The sequence below is a fragment of the Coccinella septempunctata genome, chromosome 5, assembly GCF_907165205.1.
Source record: "Coccinella septempunctata chromosome 5, icCocSept1.1, whole genome shotgun sequence".
NCBI classification, from domain to species: Eukaryota; Metazoa; Arthropoda; class Insecta; order Coleoptera; family Coccinellidae; genus Coccinella; species Coccinella septempunctata.
Window position 1 is genome coordinate 6,318,999 of NC_058193.1, and position 25,779 is coordinate 6,344,777.

The 25,779-nt window shown below is 34.8% G+C and overlaps 1 protein-coding gene and 2 long non-coding RNA genes across 4 annotated transcripts in view; 1 reads left to right on the plus strand and 2 right to left on the minus strand.

Annotated features, from left to right (window-relative positions):
• LOC123314392 (CUGBP Elav-like family member 1) overlaps nt 1-25,779 on the plus strand; it is a 746,764-nt gene that overhangs the window by 167,194 nt on the left and 553,791 nt on the right. The gene's annotated exons all lie outside the window — the stretch shown is intronic.
• Nucleotides 4,227-4,914, minus strand: LOC123314396. Its single transcript, XR_006537806.1, has 2 exons — nt 4,585-4,914; nt 4,227-4,319 (listed from the first exon to the last, which is right to left on the minus strand). It is a non-coding gene; the product is annotated as an uncharacterized LOC123314396 (long non-coding RNA).
• Nucleotides 9,292-12,132, minus strand: LOC123314397. The gene is made up of 3 exons (XR_006537807.1): nt 11,906-12,132; nt 11,548-11,639; nt 9,292-9,401 (listed from the first exon to the last, which is right to left on the minus strand). It is a non-coding gene; the product is annotated as an uncharacterized LOC123314397 (long non-coding RNA).

Genomic DNA, 25,779 nt, shown 5'->3' on the forward strand with positions numbered 1-25,779 from the left:
TAGATCTTCATTGTCATCATCATTTCTGTAGTTTCTTCTGGCTTCTTTCTCAATTGAGTCGGCAAGTGCTTCGGCTTTTTCAAGTCTCGTATATACCATTCCGTTTGCTCCATGCAGTGGAGGTATAACTGTCCGTTCTCGTCGTAAGCGTTTTTGCATTATCTAAACCGAGTGATCTATTGTATTCAGTTCACTTAATCTCTGGTGCCATCTGTTATTACGCAGTTCTGTTAAAGCATTTTTCAATATCTGACTATGCTTATTCAGTTTCTTCTTGTCTCCTTCTCTTTTTGTTGTTTTATAGATTTTTCTGAGTCTTCTGTTCTTTTTTATAAGTTTCTTTATATCCCTTGGCGTATCTCCATGTGAATGTTTCGGAATTGGTTTCCTTATTCTCTTGGTGCTTTCTTCATAGGCTTCTTTGATTTGATTTTCCAATTTTTCAACCGCTTCATCTAATTCATCCCGGGTGTTTATTTGCGGAATTTCCGTGATTTTTTTTTTCTCCCAGTCTGTGCGATCCTTGGTTTGTGTCTCTTCTTCGTTTCTTGGTCCATGTCCCACTATGAATTCTATGGGATTGCTGGGAAGTTCCGTCTTCTATTGTATCAATGCTGATTTCTTCAGTGATGTCTTTTATTACGACAATGTCCAGTACATCGGGTAGTCCATTTACTCTTGGTATGTAGGTCGGTATATCAGGTCCTATCACAACTGCATTAAGTTTTTCAGTCTTCTCCCGTTGGTATTTTCCACTCTACTATTCCATTCCTGCGATTTGCAGTTAAAATCACCAATTATGATTTTCGGGTGTCTCCCTTCTAGTAGCATTTTTAGATCCTCTTCCAGCATGTCCTTATCCGGTGATTTATAAGTTGAAATAATATTCACTTGTCCTCGATTGGTATTCACAATAATCGATATTGCTTCTACTTCTTGACCATTGAATATTTGGTCGAAATGGTGATCTATATTCCTTCTAGTCAGTATAGCAACGCCACCTGTGCTGTTAGGTCTATCATTTCTGTAGATATCGTAATTGGGAAATGCTATCCGAACGTTGGGGTTAAGTCTTGTTTCTTGGAGAGCTATGACATCCGGTCTCTTCTCTTCGATCAGATCTTCGAATTCGGGTCTGCGGGCTCTCAATCCTTCGACGTTCTAAGAGACGATTATGAGATTCTTCTTTATCGTCGTATCAGCCATTAATTATTCCTGATAATTTGCTGCATCTTCTTCTCAATCACTTTCTCCAGATTCTGCATTATCGTGCTGAGGAGGTTTTTCGTGAACTTATCCAGTTCCTCAGTGATTCCAGAAATTCCTTTCCTGGTTTGGGCTTTTTTGACGGTTTTTGCCTTTTTCGGCTTTTTCTCTAGTTTCTCTAGTTTCTTTGTCTCTTTGACTGCTTTGGTTGCAGTTTCCTGGGGTTTCTTCACTTCCGAAGAGTTCAAGGCTGGCTTCGGAGTATTTTGTGTTGGCCTCGAGCTGGTTTGATTCGATCTTGGCGATCTCTTGGTCTTTTTAGTGACCAATTTCCATTCGCTACATCCCTTGTAGCTGGCTGGATGTCCTTGTTCTCCACAGAGAACAAAAGAAGCATTTCGCTCCTCGTTCTCCCTGCTAAGCGTACACTCCTTGGAGCTGTGATTACAGGAGTATCTCACGCACCTCCATGGAAAAGTGCACTTACTTTGGGTATGTCCATATCGCTGACAGCGATAACATTGTCCAGGCCCGGTCGTCCTTCTCTTAGGTTCAACAACACAGTTCATGTTGTAGAGCCTTCTCACCTCGAAGATACCCTTATTCTGGGTTTCAACCAGCAATAAGGGCATCGGCCTCTTTGTTATATTTGAGGTCATCCTTATGACCTCAGCATCGACGATCCCTTGATCCTTGAGGTCGTCAAGGATCGTCGGGATATCTGCATCCGGCGGTAGATATCTCACTACCGCGTAGATTTTTTTCTCTTCCTCCCGTTGAAGAGTATAAAACTCCCTTTTTATTTTTTGAAGGAAGTCCGTCATCCTTCTGTGGTCTTCGGCGGTTTGTGGGACGACCCTAATTCCGTCCTTCACAGTTGTCGCTCTGCTATAGTTAATGCCGTTTCGCTTTAAAGCGTTGGAAATCGACGTCCATTCTGACGTACCTCTCAGGGTGACTGGGGCGAGTTTTTCTTTCCTTTCCTCCACTGGAGTGGTTTTCTGTTGGGCTGGGGTTTCCAAGACTCTTTTTTTGTTCGAGTCTTCATTGGACGAGGAGCTATCCTTTCTCACTCTTTTGGCGGGTGGGGAAATTTTGTTTTGAGGGATTTTGAACCGGTAAGTTCACTTCTTGGACATTTTTCAAAACAATGTTCTGTTTGAGTTCTTTGGAGTAAAGACTTTCCTTATTTCCCTTCTGCAACTCGAGCCTCTCCCTGAGATTTTTAATCCCAGCCGCTAAGCTAAATACGCATCTATCTAGCTCATTCACCCTCGCTTTCAAACTTGCGTTCTCCTCTCTCAAAATATCGTGTTCGGACACGACATTAGCGATTCCTAGCGCGTCTTCTTCCATAACGGAATCGCAGTCCGAATGGTCAGATATTTCAAAATCTAATTAATAAATACTATAGTATTCAAAGCAATTTGAAATAGAACCTTTCAAGACAAAAAAGAAAAATATATCTCATGCATAAAAACAAAACGACTCATCAAAAATTTCCTACGCTATGAGAAAAATCAGGAAAAAGATACGAAAAATAAGCTCACCTGATGCTTTCTGCAGAACCAACGATCTAGACCGATCGGGACTCTGGAGACGAACACCAACTTCGAAAATTTTAACGAATTAAAATTTCGATAACACACACACGTATACAACCTACACAAACTTCACAGACGGAATCAAAAATTCCGTAGCTTCGCTAGTGTGAAATTTCACTTCGACTTTCTCTTTGAAAAATGACGTATCGCACTGTTATCATTCTACACGTCTACTCGATTCGACGTCTCGAGGTGAACTCGAAAAAATGCCACTATTATAATACTGTGGTTCCATCTTTTATACCCAAACAGATGCAAGCAGGTACACGGATAGCCGGATGGGTCATTCTCGAAACAAAATTTTTGATTTTTGACAGGAAGCAGGAAACCCCTTCTTTCGGAGTTAGAGCCCCCTGAATTTCACCCTTATGAATACGGTCATATGGGAATCACCGAATTTAGTATAAAGGAGTATTATAATACGCGAAATCTCATAGTGTTACCTAAAAAAAATAATTCCAATTCGATCTTTCTGAAAACAATAATTGAATGTGAATGAATCAATCCAGCAACTCTTCCACTTCATTTTTCAATCCACCAAAAGACTTATGAATCTTTTTATCATTAATATTCCGAAAGAGTCTTTTCAGTATTAGCGTAACCTAAGACTATAAGTAGGTGAAATTTTTGAGTATTAAATCCAATATTCAATAGTAATATACTCGTTCGATCTATATTATTTTAGTGGCGGCCACAGGGTACTGTTTAGGGGTTTATTTATTAAAAAATCTAAATATAAATTCTGCAAAGATATTACCTTTTTTTCTGATCGAACCAATATTGAGCTATATCGCCTTAGTTACCATGTGTCATAACACACTCATATTTCCCTATGGAATGTCAGTTCATATTTCCCTAGGAAATATGAAACGTCAAATCATATTTCTTTCAAAACGTCAAATCATATTTTATTTCTTTATTTAGTAACAAAATGGAAACTGCAATTGTTGAAATTTCCACTGAAAGTTTTTCCACCAGATACAAAGGAAGAAGAAATATCTTGTTCATAATTATTCGTCGACGAGACTACAGTTTTCTTGAGAACATTCCGTGCAGCAGCAGTCTCGGACGATTCTCCCAAAACGGTCTTCAAAGACTGTGATGCTGCAGATGGCTCTCCCTCCACACCTGCTATCATCTTCGCTACCTTATTTTTGTGCAGCATACTGTCAGCCAGATAGCCTTCTGCAACAGACGAACTTTTCCAACCACCATGTCTCTTGAGTGTCATTGAGGCTCCCGCATGGGCAACCAAAGTTCGTCTTCCACAATGGCCTGTATACATTTTCGGATTATCTAATCCCAACCATTCAGCAACCTTACTCGGAATTTTTCCGAAGGTATTTTTGCCGACAGGCTGAAGAGTACTGTTATGGTTTCAAAATTATGATGTATGTTCAGATACATAATCCTTACCAGTTTTTTTCTGTGAGGAATTATAATTTCTGAGATTCAAAATTCCATAGTTTCTATTTACTTTATTTCAATCAGGTATGTCAAGGTAAAGAGCTGAAATGAAAGATTTAAAGAAAATTTGTTGTAATTATTCTGTGACTAATTTAAATTAGTGATATGAAAAAAATCAAGATAGGATAAAAAAAAATTGAAGGAAAGAAACCGGGGAAACGGGATAGTTTTTGGTTTTTTTTTTGGGGAGTTGCAAGAAAAGAAGATTGTTATGAGAAGTTATGAAAGAAAATTGTGAATTCTGAAGAAGTAAACCTGAAGCAAACTTGAAATAAAAGCACATTAAAAGTTGATTAGAGGAAATTACCTTTATATAACAGAAAAACATTAAAATTTTCACCGAAGATACAACTTGTTATGGTCATCATACCTTTATTCAAGATCAAGATATCATAAACATTGAATTCAAGGAATCATCGTAAGTTTGGACATCAAGAGATAACCACATCGACGAAGGAAGCAGAGACAGCTGATTAACCCAGGATTAACCGAAGAAAGAATAACATAACCTTACAAATCAAGAGAGAATTGAAATAGAACCATAGATAGCTGATAGAGCATAGTGATTGATAAAATGAAATAAGGACTGTAGCATAGAATTGTGAGTTGAATGAAAATTATTTTTTAAACCGTATATAGAATATAATAAGAATTTTTAAAATAGGTTAGATAGGAATCATTGATTTAATTTTAAAATTTGTTATTTGGAGAATTAATTAATAAATTGTTGATTTTTTTTAAATCTTTCAAAATTACATACTCGGACCTACCCTGAGACAATTCAAAATTCATCAAAATTCATAATAATCAACGCGGCGCATCAATACAATTTGGCTCCGAATGTGGGGCATCATTACAAAAATTTGGCGACCAACGAGTTGGGCATTTTGAAAGATATTTTTTTTAATTATCACTTTATCTGAAAATTCAACTTTCTAAATTTAAAATTCTTTAATTTATCAAAATGATGACTCGTAGTAAATCGATTATGTCTGAGAGTGAGGAAGAGGTATCTGAACAAGTACAACAAAAATCTATTGGGGATAACAATGATGAAGACCAAAATACAACTACATTGGAACAAATCATGAAATTTTTACAAGTACAAAAATCAGATTTGGCCAAAGATTTTAATTCAATTAAAACTGAAATTAGAGAATATAAGCAAGAAATACGAAATGATTTGGAACAATCGATAGAAAATGTTAAACAAAATCTAATTTTATACACCGATGAAGCAATACAGGAAGTTAGACAAGAATGTATGGACAAAATTGAGAAAGAAGCGGAAAATATCTCAATCAATTTCAGGCCTACAATAGAAATTTTGAATAAAACAGTTTGTAATAACAGAGAACAAATTGAAATACTTCATTCAGAATATCAAAATCTACAAAATTCAAGTAATACCAGTTCAATGTTGTTTCAAAATTATCAAAATTTAGAGTTTAAGTTTGATGGTAATTACAAAAACTTGAATCCAAATTCATATTTAGAAAAATTTAAAAACATTTCTCAAAATTGGCAAGTGATTAAAAATGTAATAGATAAAACTATGATAGAAGAGGCAAATTTGTGGTGGTCCATTCAATCAGAAGAATTTGAAAATTTTGAAGAATTTGAAAAAAATTTCTTATCATTTTATTGGAGTGCTTCTGTCCAATCAGAAATTAAAAAATTATTAGTAACTGGAAAATATCGTGAACATTTTAAAGATAGTTACGTTGAATATACTCTGAAAATATATCAAAATGCACGATACCTAAGTCCTAAATTAACAGAGTATGAGTTAATTCAAGCATTGGCAAATCATTACCCGGAACAAATTTGTCAACATATTATGATTACAGAGATACTTACTTTAAAGGAATTGATTAAATATCTGCAACGAGTACGAGGCATATTGAATAGTAATAATAGAACTAATCCAAATGAATATCAGAGAAATTATATATCTAATGATCCAAGCAAATACCATCAGAATTATCAAAATGGACAATATAATCGATATAAAAGACAGGAAAATCAATATAATAATAACCGTTGGAATAATAATCATAAAGCAAATCAGAATAGGTATAACAATAATGAAAGGACTAATCAAAATTCACATAATACCAATTACAATAGCAATAAATTTCAGGATAGAGACAGACAATATCAGAACAATCAGACTTATAACCATACTAACAGACATAATACATATAGACAAAATTCTAACCGATATAGAGAAAACATAGACACGACAGAAAAACCAAAAACCGGAACATATAAAACAGATCCAGACAGAATAACACTTCATGCTGGACAGGATTTTCAAATACATGCCTCGGACAATTAAAAACTGCTTACGCTCATCCTAGAGAATTTATAACGTTAGATGATGAGACTGAACCGATAGAAAAAACCACACTTTTATATTTAAATTGTAACTGTAATAATGTAAAATTTCAAATGTTGAATGACACAGGAAGTGAGGTGAATCTGATTAATGAGACTATAATTAAAAAAATACCAAATTACCAACAATCAATAATGAAAATACCACAAATCAACATGATAGGATATACCAATAAAAAATTAGCTCAAAGTAATAGAATTATACATTTAAAAATTCAAATCGGTGACCAAAATTTCAATATAGAATTTGTGGTGGTTAAAGACATGATATACGAGGCTATTCTAGGCATTGAAACCATGCATAATTTAGAATTATTGGGTTGTTCGGAAAGTCATTTCGTTTTTTTTGGGGAACATGAAAGACAGTTTTCGTATAATGAATAAATATTTTATTAAATTATATATTGGCCATTCTGGTCCAACACCTTTTGCCATCTTTCTGGCAGTAACATAATTCCCCTCTCATAAAAGTTTTGGTCCTTGCTGGCAAAAAACTGGTTCAGGTGGTTTTTGACATCTTCATTTGAGGTAAAGGTTTTGCCATCCAAAAAATTTTGCAGGGACCGGAACAAATAGTAGTCGGAAGGCGCCAGATCTGGAAAATATGGTGGATGTTGCAGTACGTCCCATTCAAGCTGTAAAAGTTTTTGGCGAGTGACCAAACTTGTGTGAGGTCTCGCATTATCCTGGTGGAACACTACACCCTTCCTGTTAATTAATTCGGGCCTCTTCTCTTTAAGTGAATCATTCAATTTGTCCAGCTGATGACAATTGACTTCTGAATTAATCGTTGTATTGTCCGGCAAAAGCTCAAAAAAAAACGATTCCTTTGACATCCCACCAAACGGAGAGCATCACCTTTTTTTGGTGAATGTTGGCTTTTGACACGCTTTGAGCCCTTTCATCTTTTCTGCTCCATGACCTCTTGCGTTTAACATTGTTGTATACAACCCATTTTTCGTCCCCAGTAATAATCCGCTTCAAAAATGGATCATTTTCTTGATGTTTGAGGAGCGAATCACACGCGTCAACGCGACGACACAAATTTCGCTCCGTAAGGACATGGGGCACCCACACATCGAGCTTCGAGGTTAAGTCCATGCCTTTCAAATGGCCATAAACAGTTGAATTCGACAAATTCAACCTCTCACCGATCTCTCGTGTGGTTATTCGCCGATTTGCATCAACTAATGCCTTTATCGCATCTTTGTCAGCTTCGACCGGCCTTCCAGACCGTGGTGCATCTTCGACATCAAAATTGCCGGATCGAAATTTTGCAAACCAGTTCTGGCACTGGCGTACTGTTAACACGCCTTCTCCATATACATCCGTCAATTTTTTTCTCGCTTGGACAGCATTTTTACCTTTTCTGAAGTAAAAAAGTAAAATATGACGAAAATGCTGCTTATTGCTCTCCATATTTAAAAGGGCACCAACCAAAAACTACTGTGTAGAATTAATAGAACTTTTTCACACACAAGCCTTGCAATATCAGCTCTCAAGACATATAATGGTTATGCTGCTTAAGTGTGAAGTTAGTTTCGAAAAAACGTCATTAAGTCCTCTGACGGGAAAAAACGAAATGACTTTCCGAACAACCTAATAGTATTTGATATATCAAACAAGAAGGTTTTCCGACATGGCAAATTATTAACAGAAATGATAGATTCAATAGATAATACAGTTGAAAATAATACCTATTATCATGATAAGAAAATAACTAATAATATTTCATTCAATGATCCTATTATGGAAGCTATTCAAGTAAAGCCCATAGAGGATACAATTATATATGAATCTCCTATAAAGAATCCACATAAAAGAATTGATTATTTTGAAGTCATAAACTTAAATGAAAATTATAATTGTGATAATTTTGCCAATGACTAAAGTAGTGATATACCAAATTATTTGAAAAATGAAGAGAGAATACCTCAGTATGATTTGTCTTTAAAAGAAACCTTTACAAATTATAATAAAGAACAAGACATTAATGATTCAAATATTGAAAAGAAAGTTTCTACTTTTAATAATAGATTATGCCAAAATGAAGATAATAGATACCTTGAACGTGATAAAGAAGTGACATATATAGATAAAATGAAGATAATTATAAGACAAATGATATGCAAAGAGGAACATAAAAATTTATTATTTAATAATATATTAAAATTTCAAAATTTATTCAACAACGAAAACAGAATTGCTAAGAATTATGTGCATAAAATTGAGGTTTTTAATATACAAAATTTTAAAAGTAGAAACTATCCTATTCCATATTGCTACAGGGAGCAAGTTAAATTTGAGTTAGAAAAGCTTCAACAAAAGGGAATTATAGTTAAAAGCAAAACAAGTTATATAAATCCTATAGTTATTGTTAAAAAAAAATCAGGTGACATTAGAATTTGTTTAGACGCTAGAAATTTAAATCAATATACGAAACCCCAATATGAAACTCCCATAAATATAAATCATGTTTTTGGCAGAATAACACATGCAAAATATTTTACTAAATTAGATCTTTTACATAGTTTTTGGTTGATCCCTCTTCATAAGGAATCACAACAATATACCGGATTCATGATAGATGGACAAGTTTATCAATTCTTGGTTGACCATTTGGACTCCAATCAGCTTGTTCTAGTTTAGTTAAAGCTCTGAATAGTATACTAGACAAATTTGATCAATTTTGTATACATTACATAGATGATATTCTTATTTTTTCTGAAACAGAAGAGGATCATGTTAAACATGTGTCTATTATTTTAGAGAATTTAGTACGAGAGGGTTTTAAATTGAACATAGATAAAATAGAGCTCTTTGTAGATAAAATTAAATATTTAGGGTTTGAAATTAATAGAGAAGGGGTATGTATGGATGAGGATAGAATTGAAGCCATAAAAAATTTACCTAGACCCACTAATATTAAAAGTTTGAGAGGTTTTTTAGGAACCATAAATTATTACAAAAGACTAATACCAGACATATCACAACATGAAATCATGTTGTTAAATTTATTAAAGAAAAATTCACAATGGAAATGGACAGAACAGCAACGAGACTTCATTCAACGAAATTAAAAATATATTTTTTCAAAATTTGAAAATTTTTCATCCAGATTACAATTTGAAATTTATCATAAAAACTGATGCTTCAATAGACCGTTTGGCAGGAGTTTTAATACAGATACAAAACGGTGTAGAAGTTCCCATAAGTTTTATTTCTCGTATAACAAAAACATATGAAAGGGGTTATAGCATATCAGAACTTGAGTTTTGTGCAATTATATTTGCAATATCAAAATTTAGATTTTATATATTGGGAAAAAAATTTACAGTTCAAACTGATCACTCAGCTTTAGTTCATATTATGAAGAATAGATTTGGTAATTCCAGAGTACATAGATGGATATTGTTATTGATGGAGTATGATTTTGATATAGAATATATTCCAGGAAAGAATAATATCATAGCTGATTTTCTAAGTAGGCAGACCCAAAATAAGAAAATAATTAAGAATTATCAGATTGGTTTAAACATTTTAATGAATGACAGGGGAATTTTTTCAAGTGAGTTAGTAAAGTTAGATCAACAAAATTTGGATTCAAAATTAAAACAAAAATCAAAATTTAAAAAGGGGTATTATGTTCAGCAATTAAAAGAAAAAGAATTATATATCATCACAAATGATTTGAGTTTTAAAATTCTAAAGGAATTACATGAAAAGTTTGGTCACATAGGTGCGAGGAAATTGTGGATTATATTCAGAGAAAACTATTTGAGTGAAAAAGATTATAAATTAGCTAAGCATCTCACAAGAATATGTCATATATGCCAACTTGCTAAAACAAAAAATTATTTCAATCAAAATGAACCAAAAAGTATAATTTCTCACCAACCTCTTCAGATAGTGTCTATGGATATTTTAAGTGACTTGGTAATTTCTAGATATGGTAATAAACATTTGTTGGTAATAGTAGACCATTTCAATAAATATGTAAAATGCTATTCGTGTAAACGTATTAATGTAAAAGTTCTTAAAAGCAAACTCATTAATTATTTTCAACTTGTGGGAAAACCTGGAAAATGTATATTAGATAATGCTTCTTATTTTAGATCTAAGAAATTCATTAATTTTATGCAACACGAGAAAATTGAATTATCATTTACCAGTATAAGACATCCAAATAGTAATCCATGTGAACGATACATACAAGAGATAATTAAGTTCATGCGAATAGCATGTTACAATAAACAGAATTTATGGGAAGATGAATTAAAAAATATTGAATTTTATATCAATCATGTTCCTAACAATATTACAGAACAAAGCCCAATTGAATTAATGTATAATATAGAACCAGAAAGACCATGGAAAATTGCAGATATTATCAATTACAATAATATTCTTAGTAAGGTCAATAATCTATTATATATCAATGCCAGAAAATATATCAAAAAACAAAAATTCAAAATTAGAAAACAAATTACTTTTAAAAAAGGAGATTTAGTCATAGTTAAAGCATTAAGAAAAACTGATCGACGTAAACAACAAACAGCAAAATTGATGTTACCATTTCAAGGACCATTCGTTATTTTAAACGATAATGGTTTGAACAGTTATGAGTTGGGATATCCAGAATCTAAATTGAAGAGAGGAATTTTTCATATTTCTCAAATTTATGAGTATCAATTCTAGAAAATGATAAATCAATGTATTTGTATTTCATCTTCAAAATTATGTAGGTATGAAAGAAAACAAAAGACTGCAAATTTCCCAATTTACAATTAGGATAATTTCCAGTATTTTGTTTTGGGGAATTTGTTATGGTTTCAAAATTATGATGTATGTTCAGATACATAATCCTCACCAGTTTTTTCTGTGAGGAATTATAATTTCTGAGATTCAAAATTCCATAGTTTCTACTTACTTTATTTCAATCAGGTATGTCAAGGTAAAGAGCTGAAATGAAAGATTTAAAGAAAATTTGTTGTAATTATTCTGTGACTAATTTAAATTAGTGATATGAAAAAAATCAAGATAGGATAAAAAAAAATTGAAGGAAAAAACCGGGTAAACGGGATAGTTTTTGGTTTTTTTTTTTTGGGGAGTTGCAAGAAAAGAAGATTGTTATGAGAAGTTATGAAAGAAAATTGTGAATTCTGAAGAAGTAAACCTGAAGCAAACTTGAAATAAAAGCACATTAAAAGTTGATTAGAGGAAATTACCTTTATATAACAGAAAAACATTAAAATTTTCACCGAAGATACAACTTGTTATGGTCATCATACCTTTATTCAAGATCAAGATATCATAAACATTGAATTCAAGGAATCATCGTAAGTTTGGACATCAAGAGATAACCACATCGACGAAGGAAGCAGAGACAGCTGATTAACCCAGGATTAACCGAAGAAAGAATAACATAACCTTACAAATCAAGAGAGAATTGAAATAGAACCATAGGTAGCTGATAGAGCATAGTGATTGATAAAATGAAATAAGGACTGTAGCATAGAATTGTGAGTTGAATGAAAATTATTTTTTAAACCGTATATAGAATATAATAAGAATTTTTTGGATAGGTTAGATAGGAATCATTGATTTAATTTTAAAATTTGTTATTTGGAGAATTAATTAATAAATTGTTAATTTTTTTTAAATCTTTCAAAATTACATACTCGGACCTACCCTGAGACAATTCAAAATTCATCAAAATTTATAATAATCAACGCGGCGCATCAATACAATTTGGCTCCGAATGTGGGGCATCATTACAGTACACTTCTTATCTCTATAAGCTACGAAGTACCTAAGAACGCCTTGCGGACGCAACGCCGAATACTCCCGCACCAAACGAGCAGCACCCAGATCTTCTTCATCAATTATAGTGAATATTCTGTTTATATCATTCTTAGTTTTTGACTCTTTAATTATGATTACCGACCCACGATCTTCGATATCTGAAGATAGCATATTCACCAGCTCTTGTGTTCTGCAGGCGCCAAAGATTTCCATTATTAAAACAACCTTCAAAATTGTGAATGTAAAAATCTTATCAACAGAGGAAATCAAAATAAAACTTTTACCTTATACATCAAAAAAACGTCATTAGGAGCTTCACTCAAGAATGTCTTGAGCTGCTCCCGGGACAACACTGCTGATTTTTTAGGAAAGTATCCTTTATTTTTGTTCTTAACAAATGCTTCGACTTCATCGAATAATTTGACATCAGTTTTTTCCTTCAAATGTAGCATTGATCTTAACATCGATAGTTTCGGCCATAACGTGTTTGGTGAATATTTCTGCGACTGGGGATCGAATGAATTAATCATACATCAAGAATAACAAGAATCAGAGCAACATACCAAATCTTGGAAATATGCTAACAAAATATTATCGCTCACACCGTCCACCAAATTTTTTCTTTTCCACTCCTGAAAGCAATCGTACTCTCTACTGTAGGCAGCTTGAGATTTGGCCGGAACCAAAGATTCACGGGCTTTTGCCGATTGATTTTCGACGTAGTTCGACATTATTTCAATAATTTTATTTCTGACAAGACGTCAAATTGAAACCAGTCAACGATGATTTTCAGAAACATGGCCCATAGCAACGTTAAAAATTTAATTATTACAAAATATACAATCTAACAATGATTTCCCCATAACAGATTATTTCAATCAGAAAAAAACTATTGATTACACCACGGGAAATATGAATATATTTCCCTAGTTGTAATAATAGCTATATTACCACTTATGCATATGAAATGATGCTAGGAAAAATGAGATGATAATATATTCCTTATCAAAAATCAGCTAATCAGCAATCCCATTGGTCCCAATGAGAAGTAGTAAGAAAATAATTCAACGGAGGACTAGGTACTCAAGATATTTCTATGAACTTTATATCCAGTATTTCATACCGGATGCCGAGTAAACCCCCAAATATTTTGTTATAATTATGTTATTTATTGTTTTATTTGTTATTACTTGTTTATGTAAGAAACGCTATCAATTTCATTTTTTTCAAATGGCTTGCTATATAAATTATCGCGTTTTAGGATTTTGTATAGCTTTCGTCATATAAATTTACAGATATTTCAGATACTTTTTAATTTTTGAACATCAAACCATTGAAAAACGGCGCATCATTCGAGAAAATATGAAGAATACTTTTAGTTTACAAAACGTTCAAATATTCATTACATCGCGTCCAACTTAGTTTCAAGAGGTGGGTTTCTCTGAATTTTTGGTATTTTCATGATACCTAATGGTCATGATGACAAAACTGGAAGACGTGGGTGATTACATATCTTGTTCGAAAAAGCTTCATCAAATAAATGAGGTTATTCCAAAATTAATTTTATTCGATAAAACCGTTTGTGGGATGGAACTGAAAATAATAAATAATAGGGGTTTTCAACAGCGTGTATCTTTTAAACCGAACTTTCAACCTCAGGAATATACTGTCAAAATATTTGTACGAGTCAAAGACTCATGCTGTATAGTTTTGAACATAGCTGTCCGAAAGCATTGTGCTTCGAAAGCACTTAAAGCCTTTTTGCGCTCCCGAGCACTTTTTGAAACCAGTGCTTAGTAATTCGAGCACTTTATCGAAAGACTTAGTGCTGAGTAATCCCTAAAGAGCTCCCAAGCACTAAAGTGCTCGCGATTACATCTGGGGATTACTAAGCACTAAGCTCTTCGGAAATCTTGTTGAAACACGAATGAGCGATCGACGCATTGTCACTTTATGAGGATGTAGTAAGTATACCACGAATATAGGGTTAGTCTATTTTATGAAGAGTATGTGATCAAAATCAATTAGGTCCGTTAAAAAGGAAAAGAGATAGGGTAGACATAGGTTAAGGGTCCATTTTGCATTTTGCTCATATGGTTACATTAGAGTTGAAGGCATCTGAATTGTTTTTCTGCTATTTCAAAAATACCGGCACAAATGAATTGAAACAAAACAACCCTAGTTGTAAAGTGCCGACTTGTGTGGAATTTTTTGACAATCGTTTCATTACGAAATATGAGAAAATCCTCAACAGACCTTCCGCGTTTTCAACATTTTTATCATAAGAATCCCATTAACACTTTAATCTTACAGTTTTCACCCATGGTATGGCACACAATTGGAATTGGCAGCAAATCAGCTATTTAACGATGCAAAGAGGTAATGGCAAAAGTCCGAAAATATTTAAGGGAGAAAGTTCATTGCCGAGAACACCAACATGAAAATTTTCATCTTAGAATTTACTTCTCCGAAAACATTCAATTAATGATCGCGGTGTTACCTTGTATAATAAATTTGAACACAAGAATATAAATATTTCAATCTGACTCAACCTGTTTATGAAGACAATATTTATCTATGCATATCACGCGAAATGTTATTATAATTCAATTCTGCTGTTAATATGATGGCTTAGGTTATGTGTATGAAATAGCATGAAACAAATTCGCATTTTGTGAAAACCACATATCCTTCATTCAATATCCAAATAAGGTTAATGTCAGACGCGGCGGTTTTGTCCGAGACGTTTCTCGAGAGTAGAACCGTATCGGAGAGTCGTCAATGGGTTTCAAATGGGCCATGTGAGACGTAGCGGTATGAATCGCCAGGCGTTTTTAAAACCGACTCGAAGGGTCGTCGGGACCACTAACCGCCTCGGTTTTTATGAGCCTTTCGTACAGTCATCAGTGGTATGTATATGGAACATGTCAGACGCGGCGGTTTTATCGTTCTATTTACGACCTCACACCGCCTTGTATTTTGGATATAAACCGACGCGCGACGCGATTAAAGGTGAGCGTCCACAGTTAGGGAAGACCGGGGATAGTTGACCAACTTTTAGCTAAAAGGCTTCTATTCTAATTTCTTCAGAGTATTTTAATTTAAAAGCGGGTTCGGTTAATAAATTGACTATCAAGCTTTGGAAAAAAGCGACAGAAAGCACGTTATTCATTATGGTATAGAGTGCAGGCCAGTTCTTGTATAAATGGAAAAAATAGTCTACCTACCCCATGCCTGGGGTAGGTTGACTATTCACCTGGTGTAAGTTGACCTATGAAGTTATAAGGTTATGAGGAAATAGGATGAAAGACACAAAAAGATCGGTTTATACTAATTTCTTTTTATTGAAATCAATGGGCAATTTTCTGCCACTTTCATTGAACACAATAAACTTCAAATGAAATTGAAGAATCTGACGTTTGAAAATAACTCAATTTGAGTACCTGAAGAATAAACAAGGTAAACAAAGTAGTTATTAAGTTTTCAGAACAGAACGAAGGAAATTCGCATAAAATTCAACTATTATGTTATACATAAGTCTACCAGCCCCGAACAAACTTTAAATTTGTAACCATTTGCCAAAACCTCAAAACTGTGAGGAAATCAAATAGAATTATACATAAAAGAAAGAACATGAATCAAACATTCGATGTAAGTGCTTTGACGATTAATAACCACGAATAAATAGGCATTATTACAAATATCACTAGGACCAAAATAATTACCTACGTGTGTGGTTTTTCAATATTGATTTCTTTCTCTAAAACTTTTTGCGTGCGCGATGTCGCGTTCCCGGGGACTAAGCAGGAAGAGGTGACGCATTTTTGTGCCTCACTGGTTGGCTCAAGTCTATTGCGTCGGACGAGTTTTTGAGAGTTAGTCAACCTACCCCTATAGACAACCATCCCCGGTCTCCCCTACGCATCGTACGCAACGCACGGATCGCATCGTGCGTGCAAGTGTTTTAGAATGTATAGGGACTCATATAAGTGCGTCCACTGATACGCATCGTACTGCCCGGATTCATCGCTTGATCCTTTTAAAGAGACCCGTGCGTTGCGAACGATGAGGAACTGTGGACGCTTACCTTAATTCTCGGTGCACACGGGCGATTTTTCTCAGCGAGCTCGCCGCGATTTAGCTAGCGGACCAAGGATTCCAATGGTACGATTCACACGCAGCAAAGTTGTTCACGTGTGAATCGTACCATTGGAATCCTTGGTCCGCTAAATTGCGGCGAGAAGTTCTCGCGGTGAGCTCGCTGAGAAAAATCGCCGTGTGCACCGAGACTTAATCGACGCGTGTGACATCGACCAGAGGAACGCTGCCGGGAAACGTCTCGGTCGAAACCGCTGCGTGTGACATTACCCTTTGAGGAGAATAGATAGGAAAAATTACGCATTTGAATATCCTCAGATGACCACCTGCGATCTCATAAAAACACTTGTCGGCTTTATCTCTTTTGTCATAATCTTGACACATGTAATTTACGACAAAATTGCGCTTGCTCTGAGGATGCCGCTTCAGAGGGTGTCCAAGGGAGCTTGTTTTAAATCTATGCCGGTAAATACTCAATGGTTTTCATAGATAGGGGGATTTATGAGATAAAGAAAATTCGGAATACCTCAAAAATTAGTATATGAAACCATACACTTATGACGCCGTATGTCTATGTATGAAAGTCACTCCAAAAAAACGAATTGGGTCCTAATTATTGGCCTAAAAAAAATTCAAAATTTTAAACGTTTTCGCTAACTTCATGCTTCATAAAAACTTGTCAATGCAATTCTTCGAAGGCCTAGAAGCGCCACATATCATATTTTAAAAATACATAATCATCAATTTATCCTTATAATATGTGAACACTCAGTTTTATATGAATATGAATATCCGTTGGAAAAGCAACCTATATTTCAGGAAAGACTTCATGTCGTCATAGAACACCCTGTAAAAGTTCGGTAAAAAATAAAACTTCTCGGAATTGGGCGAAAAATATTTTTGAAATATTATGTGGCCCTCTTCTACGCCTTTGTAGAATTCATAATTCCATTCGTGATGCAATTATTTTTCTATACCTACTTATGAAATCATGAAACTATACATGTGCTTTGAATACCTGCGAACTTGTGGAGCTTGCCTAGTGACACCTGGGCAGATACCAGGTGGCAAAGGTAACTAAGAATAAGTTTTACTCAACTTATTTTCACATGGCTGATTTTTATAGATGTTTCAAAAACTATTATTCCGAAATTATATTATAATAGTCCAAGATCCCAGAGCGACCAGACATAACTTATTTTCACACAGATGAAACTTTAGGATCTCAGTAGATTCTCATGTGCTTTGAATACCTGCGAACTTGTGTAGCTTGCCTAGTGACACCTGGGCAGATACCAGGTTGCAAAGGTGACTAAATATAAGTGTTACTTTACTTATTTTCACATGGCTGATTTTTATATATGTTTTGAAGAATATCATTCTGAAGTTATATTATAAGTGCCAGACACTTCCCATGGGCCAAAACTCTTGCCAGACACTTTGAAGATGCACAAATAATATATGAACTTTACTTATTTTCACATGGCTGATTTTTATATATGTTTTAAAGAATATTATTCTGAAGTTATATTATAAGTGCCAGACACTTCCCATGGGCCAAAACTCTTGCCAGACGCTTTGAAGATGCACAAAAAATTAAATGAACTTTACTTATTTTCACATGTATGATGTTATAAAATATGCCATTGAAATATAGGTGAATCCCTCCACTCCATCCACTTCAACATGATTGATGATGTTGAGGACGATGACTCGAATGCCCAATATCATGACTGGCTTCAGAATAATATTCTTTAAAACATATATAAAAATCAGCCATGTGCAAATAAGTAAAGTTCATATATTTTTTGTGCATCTTAAAAGAGTCTGGCAAGAGTTTTGGCCCATGGGAAGTGTCTGGCACTTATAATATAACCTCAGAATGATATTTTTTAAAACATATATAAAAATCAGCCATGTGAAAATAAGTAAAGTAACACTTATTTTTAGTAACCTTTGCCACCTGGTATCTGTCCAGGTGTCACTAGGCAAGCTACACAAGTTCGCAGGTATTCAAAGCACATGAGAATCTACTGAGATCCTAAAGTTTCATTTGTGTGAAAATAAGTTTTGTCTGGTCGCTCTGGGATCTTACTCTATAAGTGACAGACACTTTCCATGGGCCAAAACTCTTGCCAGACGCTTTGAAGCTGCCAAGAAATAAATGAACTTCACATAATTTCTTCTCGATCTTATTATACAGGCATCCTAAACTACAATTTCCAAAAAAAAAAATTGGATTAACTAAAATTTCGATTATCCGAAATCACTTTGGTCCACAATAATTCGGATAATCGGGACTGTACTTTACTGCAATTGATTGCTGCAAAACCTGGCATCATCTACGAAAATATAAAAGAATAATTCTTTTAATGAGAGACATGCCTGACCATTAACTATTTAAGAATTCGAAAGAAAGAACTAACCCATTATATCTGAAGGGACTATGAATGCAGTCAGTTAGTTTATTGGGTATATGTATGTGCTGTGTATGTGCAAGAGTTGATACTTTTAGGCAAATATTGTAATTATAATCTTTGCTCTTAGGTATGTGTATGTGCCATGTGCCAGCAATGCATAGTATACAGTAAAGGTACTTCCAACAAATTGTGAAAGAGAACCGAGTTATTATAGTCCCACTCACTCTGATAGGCATGCATAGTGCTCTCGCGCTCACACTCCTGGCCTCGCTCCTGGCTAAATAATTTTCATGTTTAGGGGATGTTTGGTCACTACTATTGGACTGAATGATGAAATATAACTTTTTTATAATTACTTCTATGACATATTTCAATATCATACATGTGAAAATCAGTAAAGTTCAGTTATTTTCTGTGCAGCTTCAAAACGTCTGACAAGAGTTTTGGCCCATGGAAAGTGTCTTTCACTTCTTATACAGGGTGTTTCATCATAAACTGGACAAACTCATATGACGTGTAGAGAACATCGGGAGAATCAATTTTTTCTTATGAAATATTTCCCGTTTTCGAAGCATAAGGGAGATACACGGTGTTTAATGTCATTTTCGAGCTTTATTATATTGAGTGTGGTCGGTTATGTATAAGACTGGAAGTAATGGTTTCTTGTCATATCGTAGTATTTTTGGATGCTTCATTCAGAAATGGTGTAGAGCACCGAGAAAAAAATTACAAAATGGCGGAAAACCTGCAATGTTCGTGATTTTTTTGAATTTGTATGTCGAAACATTTCAGATTGCAAAATGAATTTAAAAAAAATCAGTGAAACTTCATTGAGAGTCGAACTCCCTGCTCTGAGTTAAGTACCTATTAAAATAAATGTGGAATCTGAATTGAGACTGTTCAAAGGTTTTTAATTTTCGTTGCCAAGCAATGGCAGCTCATAGAATTTGACAGAGTATTTGAATTTAACTGAATATAATATTGCAACTATCTTGAAACCAATTTATGCAGTTTGAGTAGAAATTGGCGGTTAATACTTCCCAGATATTAATGGCATGGCATTATTGCGGAAATTTCTACGAATAATTCCACAATTTCACAAACGCAACAAAAAAAACCTATTAGTATAAAATTTATTCATAATTCGTTCTAAAAAATATTGCCATTTTTCAGGATACACTTTCTCGCCCTTTTCGCCACACTATCCACCGCTGAACGAACCATTTCCGGGTTTCGGCGAATCTCTTCGGCGGCTGATTCGATTCTTTGAATCAGTTCTTCTCTCGAAGTCACTGGAGCTCGCTTATGATAAACAAGACTCTTCATATGACCCCAGAAATAAAAATCCATAGGTGTAGGATCTGGAGAACGAGGAGGCCATGCGACAGGTCCCAATCGGCCGATCCATCGGCGAGGGTATTGAGAGTCTAAAAATTCTCGTACACTCCTCACTGTGTGAGCAGGACAACCATCATGCTGGTACCATATTCCTTGAAAGTGACTCAAAGGAATATCTTCCAATAGATCGGGCAGAGTTTCCCTCAAAAATTGATTATAGCCATTTCCAGTCAATGTTTCAGGAAGAATGTACGGTCCTATAATGAATCCATCCTTCATTCCCGCCCAAACATTGACAGAAAATCTCTTCTGGCTATTTTTTGCTACTGTTGCATGTGGATTTTCCCTTTGCCATATTATATTATTTTTTTTGTTGAAGAAACCATCTCTGTGGAATGTTGCTTCATCCGTAAACAGTATGAGACGTAGGAAATTCCTATTCTCACGTGTCCTTCTTAAAATAAATTCACAGAATTCTTTCCTCTTCTCAAAATCACCTTCTTCTAAGGTTTGACATGAATGGAAATGGTACGGATGGTAGCGATTTCTTTTCAAAACTCTCCATACAGTGGATTTACTCTTATTCACACTTGGATGATTTGTTAGAGTTCTCGTTGATACCATCGGATTTTCACTCACTAAATCCAGGATACGTTCTTCGTTATTTCGGATTGTTTCCTTCTTCTTGCGGTGAAGAATACCTTCTTCACGTAATTTACGCACTGTTTCTATGAAAGTTTTAATATTAGGAACGTTTCGGCTTGGAAATCTGCGAGCGTAAATTTCCCTTGCTTTTCTCCCTGAGGAATTCGCTTCATAATAAGCCTGAACCATATCATTTTTTTCTAAAAGTGAATATTTCATTTTCGTTTGCATACAAATCGTTTCAATATACTCGAATTATTCAGTAAAATTCAAATACCCTGTCAAATTCTATCAGCTACTGTTGCTCGGCAACGAAAATTAATATGTATACTCAGAACCTTAGAACAGACTCATATTTCACATTAATACTTAACTCAAAGTAGGGAGTTCGACTCTCAATGAAGTTTCACTGATTTTTTTAAATTCATTTTGCAATCTGGAATGTTTCGACATACAAATTCAAAAATTATGGGCCTAAGAACACAAGCTGTGTCATGTTTTTTTATTATTTCAGATATTCGAACGGGACATTTGAATGGCTGTAAAAATGAAACCGTTTGATATTTTTCGATTCTGTTTTGATAGTCGTTTTAGGTATGAAAGTAAGTACAATCGTGAAAAATTTCATCAATTTCGAGTGAAATTTTTTTTTCGCTGTAGACATGTAAAAAAAAAGTTGTGTTCGATTTCTGAAAAAATTTTTTCACAGATATCCTTTAAAAATTGTGTTAATTTAGGAAATGAAAATCAATTTGGCAACCGAAAAAAAAAATCACGAACATTGCAGGTTTTCCGCCATTTTGTAATTTTTTTTTCGGTGCTCTACACCATTTCTGAATGAAGCATCCAAAAATACTACGATATGACAAGAAACCATTACTTCCAGTCTTATACATAACCGACCACACTCAATATAATAACGCTCGAAAATGACATTAAAAACCGTGTATCTCCCTTATGCTTCGAAAACGGGAAATATTTCATAAGAAAAAAATGATTCTCCCGATGTTCTCTACACGTCATATGAGTTTGTCCAGTTTATGATGAAACACCCTGTATACATAACTTCAGAATAATATTTCTTGAAATATATTTTCTGTATAAAAAGTACCCGGAATTGTAAAAAAAACACATAAGTTTAAATTTAATCATCAATATTTATTTTGTCTCCTTCAAAATAGTCCCCATTGCTTACAATACAACTATGATATCGGCGAACCCACTTTTCCATGCACCGCTCATACGCCGCCAAAGGTATGGCCTTCAGTTCTCGTTGCGAATTTGTTTTGATGGCTTCAATGGACTCAAAACGCGTTCCACGTAGGGGCAATTGGAGTCTTGGGAATAGAAAAAAGTCGCACGGAGCTAAGTCAGGTGAATACGGCGGTTGTTCGATAGTATTTATTGAGTTTTTGGTCTTGTATTCCTTAATAATCATGGCTCGGTGCGACGGCGCGTTATCATCATGCAAAATCCACGAATTGTCTTTCCATAAATCTGGCCGTTTACGACGAACATTCTCACGCAAACGCCTCAATACACCCAAGTAATACTCCTTATTCACTGTCTGTCCTTCAGGAAGAAATTCTGAGTGCACAACACCACGATAATCGAAGAAAACAGTGAGCAAAACTTTAATTTTCGATCGACTTTGACGTGGTTTTTTCGGATTCGGCTCGTTTGGTAGGCGCCATTCGGTCGATTGTTGAGCTGTTAACGTGTCATACTCATAGACCCATGTCTCATCGCCAGTTATGATTCGTTTCAGGAAATTTGGATCACTAGCAGCTCGAGAAACCATGTCTTCAGAGACCTGCTTTCGATGCTCTTTTTGCACAAAATTCAGCTCTTTTGGAACGAGTTTTGCTGCGACGCGTTTCATACACAAAACATTAGTCAAAATGTTATGAACGGTCATTTTATCAATGCTCAACTCTCGAGCCAACTCTCTAACACTTGAATGACGATTTTCGAGCACTAATTTCTTGATTTGGATGATGTTATCGTCGGTTGTTGACGTTGAAGGCCGTCCAGAACGGGGCAAATCTTCGACCACCTCACGACCGTCTTTGAATGATTTGTACTAATCGTATGCTTGTGTTTTTGACATACAATTATCACTAAAGGCTTTTTTTAACATTTTCAATGAATCGGCACAAGAAAATTCGTTTGAAAGACAAAATTTGAGGCAAACTCTTTGATCAACTATTTTTCCATTGTGAAATTCGCAGAGCACTTTTGAGGTCGACTGATACTGACAGCTGTTGTAAACACACTAGTTGACAGATCGCGCTCAAATTTGGCTTGGTAATAAAGGAAGGTCCTACCAACTTTAAGAAAAAAAAAATTACCGATTCCTTTTTGGCGGTTCATTTAAATAACATTTTCCGGGTACTTTTTATACAGAGTATATCAAATCAGCCATGTGAAAATGAGTTAAGTAACACTAATTTTTAGTTACCTTTGCGACGTGGTATCTGCCCAGGTGTCACTAGGCAAGCTCCACAAGTTCGCAGGTATTCAAAGCACATGAGACTCTACTGAGATCTTAATTTGATCTGAGATCTGTGTGAAAATAAGTTATGTCTGGTAGCTCTGGGATCTTACTCTATTAGTGCTCGCAAAATCGAATGACTTCCACAAAGTAATTACTAAATCGCGAGCCTTTTGTGAAAAATCGGTGCTCAGTGCTCGAGACTCGGGAGCACTTTTCGTCAGTGCTCGGTGCTTAATCGTCGAAGCACTTTTTTTCAGTGCTAGAAGCACTTTTTTTTTCAATATCGAATTGGCTCGAATTTGATCTGTACAACCGTGACATAATGAAATATATACAGTAACTGGGAATGTAACGTCCATACTCTTACAATTTTCTTGTCCAAAGCAATATTTAAAGGTTAGCTTATAATTTATTCTTTCTGAATTCATTATGTAAACCACAAAGGGCAATCTTTCATATCAAAGCTCATGAAATTTCAAATGAAGGATTACCGTACGAATGGCAAAGATGTACGACAAAAAGTGGTGGATCAAACCATTGATATAATGAATTGTGCAAAATTAACAGCTGAGGGACGAAAGTGACTTAAAATATTTGTTCACACATTCGAGATTCCGAATCCGTCAGATCATCGAAAGAGTCCTGTTGTTTGGTTGATCATTAAACATCGAGCAAATCGAGTGGGCGCGTGTATACGATGGATTATTAATTTTATTTGAACGAAGAAAATTGCTCTTATATTTTATCCGACATTCCTCTCCTTCGCCCTATTCACGAAGTGCAAGTTTTTTCGACGAACCCGGGAAGTTTAGAAGTTCGAGCGAGTTTTCCTCGGAGACGAGTCGGGCGAGATTAGCGGTCTGAGGCAATTAACGTTAGCCTGGTATACGGCACACCTGATACGATTCGGAGTCTCATACTGGGGGATTATAAGGCGAGAAATGAGTTACATCGCGTGTGGTTTGAGTCATTTGTGACTCTATTCGGAAATTGGGATAAGTTTCCGTGAAGCGAAACTCTACTGAATTGATGCACGCACTTTTGAAATCAAATATTTCGTTTTATTTTTTAGAAACTCGTTAGAATCTCCATCGAATAAGAGCAATCAAGTCCTGGCACCATAAAATCATATACATCTAATACAACTGAGAATGAAAAACCTACCAAACAAGTAAACAAAATAAATAAACAATTCTCAAAATTCCATCAAAATGTGGGGTCAATAGGCAATTCAGTCAACCTTTCAGAGCAGGTTATCAATGAAAACGATCACATAAAAATAGCATGCCTCAGCGAACACTGGAAATCAGAAAGTCAACTAACAAACTTCGGAATAAAAAACTTCATCATAAATAGACATAATTTTGTAGAAATGAAGGAGAACATGGAGGATTGCTGATTTATATAAGGAATGATACAAAAGCAATATAAAGAAAAGATATCTCCAGAATGTCCAAAAAGAATATCTGTGAATTTGCAGTTCTAAAATTCAAAATAAATGGTATAAAACATATTTGCATTATAAACAACAACGGAACCACTGAAACGATGATAGAAGAAGTAGATAAAATTTTAAAACGAGTGCAGAATCATTACATCATTATTGCCGGAGATCCAAACATTAATATGTTGAAAAATCCCAAAGAATTAGTGAAAGTTCTCAATTTCTCCAATTGCTACAATATCAAAGAAACCATATTTGAGCCCACAAGGATAACACCACATAGCTCAACCTCTATAGATGAAAGTTTCACAAACCTTGAGATACCATTCAACACAAAAGTTGGGGAAAATATATATCGGATCAACGTGCACAACAATCAACCTTCACAGAAACACAAACAAAACCTCCATATAGAAGGAAATGTCTCTTCACAAATCAGAACATTAAAATAGCCCTACAAAACCAAGTCTGGTCAACAGTTTACAGTGGTAGTCATGATGTGAACGAAGCCTTCGAAATCTTTCACAGTATCTATATTGGACATATGAATGAAGCCTTTTCAGTCAAGAAGCTCTCAGAAAGGAAAAAGAAAGTAAAGATGAAAGAAAGTCCCAAAGATGTAGAGATGAAGAACAAAATGTATATACTGCTGGAGTTATGCAATCAAAATCTCAAAAACAAGGATGCATACAAGAACGTAAAAAAACAATACAACGAGGAACTCACCGCCAATAAGACACAACTATATGATGAAAAAATAACAATATCGGACAATAAAAATAAAGCCCTTTGGTCAGTATTGAGATCAATAAAAAATTGAAACTCAGATAAGGACTTTCCTATCAATGACAACCC